Raw genomic sequence first — 6,644 nt, 5'->3', positions numbered from 1 at the left:
GACCATTTTGATTATTTTAAGTTGACATATCAAAATAATATACACACAATAACAAGTAAAAAAAAGTAGAAAGATAATAATGTTGAAAAGCGACATTCTTACCCCAGTCCCTAAAGCGATTTTAACTGTTTCTGTCTTTAATTCTTCTGGAATTTCCTCTGCTGCTCTATGATCATACCTCTTGATATGGTTTGGTTCTATGTCCCCACCCAAATCTCATCTTGAATTGTAATTCCCACATGTGGAGGGAGGGACCTGAGATCCCCACGTGTCAGGGGAGGGAGGTGATAGGGTCATAGGGACAGTTTCGCTCATGCTTCTTTTGAGATAGGGTCTCACCCTGTTGCCCAGGCTGAAGTGCAGTGGTACTTCTCCTCTTCTCCTCCTTCTTCCCCTCCTCCTCCTCCTTCTTCTCCTTCTCCTTCTTTCTTCTTTCTTTTTCTTCTTCTTTTGAGATAGGGTCTCACCCTGCTGCCCAGGCTGAAGTGATAATGAGTGAGTTCTCACGAAATCTGATGGTTTTATAAGGGGCTCTTCCCGCTTCACTTTCTCTCTCTCTCCTGCTGCCATGTAAGACATGCCTGCTTCCCCTTCCGCCACGATGGTGAGTTTCCTGAGGCCTCCCCAGTCACTCAGAACTGTGAGCCAATTACACCTCTTTCCTTTATAAATTACCCTCTTGGGTAGTATCTTTGTAGCAGTGTGGAAATAGACTAATACACGTCTCTGATTTGATTTATCAGTTTTGGACAATACCTTCCGACTCCTAAATAGGAAGATGAAGATTTAGCTCAAACATTCTACCTCTTCCCTCTCTGCCCTTTTCTCTCTTTTTATTTTTCATCACTTTAATGAAATATATAACTGCTTTAATGAGATATATAATTCACAGTTCATAAAATTCACTCTGTTAAAGTGTACCATTCATTGGTTTTTAGTACACATATCCACAAAGTTGTGCAACCATCTCTAAATCCACTGTGCACCATTCTCTAAAAACAGAACATTTTTGTCCCTGCAAAAAAGAAACCCCTATCTTCATTAGCAAGGACTCTTATTATTCCTTCTTCTCAACCCTTGGCATCCTCACCAATACTTATTATTTTTCTGTCTGTCCTTCTCCTCCTCTTCTCCTCCTTCTTCCCCTCCTTCTCCTTCTCCTTCTTCTTTTGAGATAGGGTCTCACCCTGCTGCCCAGGCTGAGGTGCAGTGTCATGATCACAGCTCACTGCCCTCAACTTCTTGGACTTCTTCTTCTTTTGAGATAGGGTCTCACTCTGTTGCCCAGGCTGAAGTGCAGTGACATGATCATGGCTCACTGTCCTCAACCTCTTGGGCCTCTTCTTCTTTTGAGATAGGGTCTCACCCTGTTGCCCAGCCTGAAGTGTGGTGGCATGATCACAGCTAACTGTCCTCAACCTCTTGAGCCTCTTCTTCTTTTGAGACAGGGTCTCATTCTGTTGCTCAGGCTGAAGTGCAATGGCATGATCATGGCTCACTGCCCTCAACATCTTGGGCCCAAGCAATCCTCCCACCTCAACCTTCCTCCTGAGTAGCTGGGACCACAGATGCACACCACCATGCCTGATTATTTTTTTTAAAAAATTTGTAGAGATGAGGTTTTGCTATGTTGCCCAGGCTTGTCTAAACTCTTGGGCTCAAGTGATCCTCCTACCTTGGCCTCCCAGAGTGCTGAGATTACAGGCATGAGTTACTTCACCTGGCTGTCTTTCTTCTTATAGCCATCATGATGGATGTAAAGTGGTGTCTAATTGTGGTTTTGATTTGCATATATCCCTAATTATTTTGAGCTTATTTTTTCATGAGCTTATTGGTCATGTATATATTTTCTTTGGAGAAATGTCTATACAAACCTTTCAGTCAGTTTTAAATTGGATTGCCTGTTTCTTGTTAAGTTGTAACAATTGTTTACATATTCTAGATACTAGACCCTTACAGATATATGATTGCATGTTTTGTCTCATTCTATGGGTTATCCTTTTTATTTTCTTGAATGGTGTCCTTTACATGACCAAAGTTTAAATTTTTAATGAAGTTCAATTTATTTTTTCTTTTGTCACTTGCAATTTTCGAGGTGTTTCTAAGAAATTATTGCCTAATCCAAGGTCGTGAAGATTTTTTACTCTTTTGTTTTCCTCTATGATTTGTATAGTCTTCGCTCTTACATTCAGAGCTAACTGTGCCATGTGGGGAGTTAAGCCCTGGAAACTGTCACATAGCATGTTTGCAACTGCTGCTTCTTAGGTTATAGTTTAACTGTCTTCCTCATTGCTCTGATAGGGATTGTGCTCAATCTGTGGACTAATATGGGAAGTTGGCATCTTAACAGTATTGTCCTCCAATCTGTGAACATAGAATCCACTTATTTAGAATATTAATTTCTTTCTTTCTTGATTTCTTTTTTTTTCTTTTTTTTCATAGAGGGGTTTGCTCTCTCCTCCAGGCTGGAGTGCAGTGGCACAATCATAGCTCACTGCCATCTCTAATTCCTGTGTTCAAGCAATCCTCCCGTCTCAGCCTTCTGAGTAGCTGGGACTACAGGCATGTGCCACCACACCCCATTAATTACATTTTTTTTTTTTTTGGTAGAGACAGGGTCTTGCTGTGTTGCCCAGGCTGGTCTTGAACTCCTGGCCTCAAGCGATCTTTCTATGTCAGCCTCCCAAAGTGTTGGGATTACAGACATGAGCCACCATGCCCCACTATAATCTTTTTTAGTTGTTGTTGTTGTTGTTTTTGAGACGGAGTCTCACTCTGTCGCCCAGGCTGGAGTGCAGTGGTGCGATCTTGGCTCACTGCAGCCTCTGCCTTCCAGGTTCAAGCCATTCTCTTGCCTCAGCCTCCCAAGTAGCTGGAATTACAGGTGCTCACCATCCTGCCCAGCTAATTTTTGTATTTTCAGTAGAGATGGGGTTTCACCACGTTGGCCAGGCTGGTCTCAAACTCCTGACCTCACGTGATCCACCCGCCTCAGCCTCCCAAAGTTCTGGGATTACAGGTGTGAGCCACCGAGCCTGACCTATAATCTTTTTTTATATGGATTCAATTTGTTAGTATTTGATTTGCTAGTATTTGCTGGATTCAATTTGCTAGTTTGTAGAGATTTTTGTGTATCTTCATAAGGTCTATTGGTATGTGATTTTCTTGTGATGCCTTTTTGTGGTTTTGGTATTAGGGAATACTGGTCTTAGAGAATAGGTTGAGAAGTATTCCCTCCTGCTTTAATTTTTGGGAGAGCTTGTGAAGGATTGTTGTTAATTCTTCTTTAAACATTTGGTAGAATTCACCAGTGAATTCTAGGCCTGGGCTTTGTGTGTGTTTATGTGTGTGTGTGTGTGTGTAGAGGAAGGTTTTTGATTACTAATTCAGTTTGCTTACTCATTATAGGTATCCCCCTCCCCTTCCTCTTCCCCTTCCCCTCCTCCTCCTCCTACTCCTTTCTTCTTCTTTTTTTGAAACAGAGTTTTGCTCTGTCACCCAGGCTGGAGTGCAGTGGTGCAGTCTCGGCTCACTGCAACCTCTACCTTCCGGGTTCAAGAAATTCTCTTGGCCTGGCACAGTGGCTCACATCTGTAATCCCAGCACTTTGGGAGGCCGAGGAGGGTGGAGCACCTAATGTGGGGAGTTCGAGACCAGCCTGACCAACATGGTGAAACCCCGTCTCTACTAAAAATACAAAATATTAGCTTGTTGTGGTGGCAGGTGCCTGTAATCCCAGCTACTTGGGAGGCTGAGGCAGGAGAATTGCTTGAACCCGGGAGGCAGAGGTTGCAGTGAGCCAAGATTCTGCCATTGCATTCTAGCCTGGGCAACAAGGGGGAAACTCCATCTCAAAAATAAATACATAAATAGTCCATTTTCAAGGTATGATAAATCTGAGTGCTGGCAGCCAGCCTGTGAATGTAACAAACCTGATGGCTCATGCACCTAGAAGGTCACGATAAGCGAACAGAATGTAGAGGAGGGGTCAGCCCATAAAAGGGAAGAAAGTTTCATTATTGGGAAATCGAAACTTTAGCAGGGAAGGGGACCTGGGTCTGACCTTAAAGGGGGATAATGAAACTTAGGTGACGTCCAGAAAGATTGTAACCCCATAGTACTAGACCAATGAGCAACTGGGAGAGGGACTGTGTGCTAGGAGATCAATTACCCGCTGTAGCTGCCCTGGCTGTGCCTGCCTACCAGACACCCCATCTTGCAAGACTTCCACTAAAAGTCTCACTTCCGCTGTTCTTCGTGTCTCCGAGTCCATTCTTTGGGTTTGAATGAATGAATATGTGTTGCTCATGCATGATGATTAGGTTTTCATGAGCACATGTGAGAGTGCCTCCCTCAAAACGTGTTATGACATCAGGATGTTACCCATCTGACGTGAAATAAAGAAAAATAGGCCGGGCACGGTGGCTCACGCCTGTAATCCCAGCACTTTGGGAGGCTGAGGCGGGTGGATATCGAGGTCAGGAGATCGAGACCATCCTGGCTAACACGGTGAAACCCTGTCTCTACTAAAAATATAAAAAATTAGCTGGGCGTAGTGGTGGGCGCCTGTAGTCCCAGCTACTAGGGAGGCTGAGGCAGGAGAATGGCGTGAACCCCGGAGGCGGAGCTTGCAGTGAGCCGAGATTGCGCCACTGCATTCCAGCCTGGGCGACACAGCCAGACTCCATCTCAAAAAAAAAAAAAAAAAAAAAAGAAAAAGAAAATAAAATAAGAAATCAAAATATAAGCCTATTAAAAGTTAGAAAGGTGATGGATAGAATAATTTAAGTACTGTAATAATATAAATATCAACCATTAAGAGAAGGGGAAAAACTCAAGAAAGGATTCAAGAAGAAATAGAAAATCTGGCTGGGCACGGAGGCTCATGCCTGTAATCCCAGCCCTTTGGGAGGCAGAGGCAGGCAGATCACTGGAGGCCTCCCAAAGTGCTGAGATTACAGGCATTAGCCACCGCACCCGACCAAAAATGGACCATTTAAAACGTTTTCTCACATTATGCTAATGAACTGCAAAAGGATCTATTTTGATTTCTTGTATATCCACTTTCCACAATTTCATTTGATCCTCCACTTAGGCAAGGATATTTACACCCCATTTTTCCTCCTCTCCTCATCATAACATCTATCAGTTTCACTTTTTAACTTTTTCACGTGTTAGTACTTGTTAACATTTGCGTTCTGTCTTGCCAACACAACCAAGTCTTCGGTGCGATGTCTGCAGCTTGACTTTAAAAGTCAGAAACCCATGAATGGCCTCCCATTATGATACCATTCTCAGGAGTGTTTGTTGCCTGGCCCAGTAGTGAGCTGTATGCCATTTTTCCAAATGTGAAAAAGAATCTGTCATGTTCCACCTATTGCTTAACATTATGACACCTTTCATTTGCTTCATTTGTAGGCCATTACTTCTTGTATATGCTTGTTTTTCCTAGAGTGTCTAATTGCCTTTCTTTTCCTTTTTTTCTTGCATGACTTGTGTTAATCCTTTTCTTATTTATTTTTTGCTCTCAATTATTCCATCTATTCTATTAAATCTCCTTTTTTCACCAGAGATCTTTCTCTGAGCATGCTCTGCCTTCCTGATCTGAACTGGATGGATGGTTGCTCACTGGCTTTTTTTTTTTTGAGACAGGGCCTTGCTCTGTCTCCCAGGCTGGAATGCAATGGTATAGTCACTGCTTACCACGGTCTCGACCTCCTTGGACTCAAGCAATCCTGACTCAGCCTCCTGTGTAACTGGGACTACAGGCTCACACCACTGCACGTGGCTAATTTTCATATTTTTATTTTTAGTAGAGACAAGGTCTGGCTATGTTGCCCAGGCTGGTCTCAAATTCCTGAGCTCAAGCGATCCTCCTGCCTTAGCTTCCAAAAGTTCTGGGATTACAGGCATGAGCCACCACACCTGGGTGCCAGCAGCTTTTTGAAAGCAATTTTCCCTCTGTCTTATGTCCAGTCCTTACTCTCTCCTCTGGTAGGTCATCTCAGCTCCTCTGAACTCTGGTTTTTCCCTCTTTCCTGATTAGTCTCTTCCTGAATCATTTCTTCTTCTGATTTTTACTCCTGTCATTATGGAATTTTGCTTAACCTCAGTTTGCCCATCTCTAAAAGTAGCCTAGATCTTTCCAGAATATAAATTCAGCAGAATTTGGAAGAAGGTGATGGGCTCATATTGAAAATGTGCCTTAGAATGCCCAGAATGTGACATAAAATGAAGGGATTGATTTCATTGTTAATTTATTCTGAATTTTCCTTGGTTTTGACTAATTATCCATCCTGCAGGCAAGGTTAATTTTTGAATTTGATATCATTGTATAGGGTTCAATCAGAAAAAAAGATAATCAAGGTTAAATTGCTGTACAATTAAGTTGCAGTTTTCTTTCCCTACCTAAAGTGGAAACATTAAGGATTTACTTCTTCAACATTAAAATTAATCCAAATATTGATAAGTCTATCAACAAGGTTTTTTTTTTTTTTTTTTTTTTTTTTTTTTTTTTGAGGTGGAGTCTTGCTCTGTTGCCCAAGCTGGAGTGCAGTGGCACGATCTCAGCTCACTGCAAGCTCCGCCTCCCGGGTTCACGCCATTCTCCTGTCTCAGCCTCCCAAGTAGCTGGTACTACAGGC

The 6,644-nt window shown here is 42.7% G+C and overlaps 1 non-coding gene across 1 annotated transcript; it reads left to right on the top strand.

Moving 5' to 3' along the window:
- Nucleotides 1-4,290: 4,290 nt before the first annotated feature.
- LOC129472795 (small nucleolar RNA U13) lies at nt 4,291-4,393 on the top strand. The gene has a single exon (XR_008654071.1). It is a non-coding gene; the product is annotated as a small nucleolar RNA U13 (small nucleolar RNA).
- The last annotated feature ends 2,251 nt before the right edge of the window (nt 4,394-6,644 follow it).

This window comes from Symphalangus syndactylus, chromosome 22 (assembly GCF_028878055.3).
Source record: "Symphalangus syndactylus isolate Jambi chromosome 22, NHGRI_mSymSyn1-v2.1_pri, whole genome shotgun sequence".
NCBI lineage: Eukaryota > Metazoa > Chordata > Mammalia > Primates > Hylobatidae > Symphalangus > Symphalangus syndactylus.
Note: the sequence above shows the minus strand (reverse complement) of the source record. Positions and strands in the feature narration are given on the sequence as shown.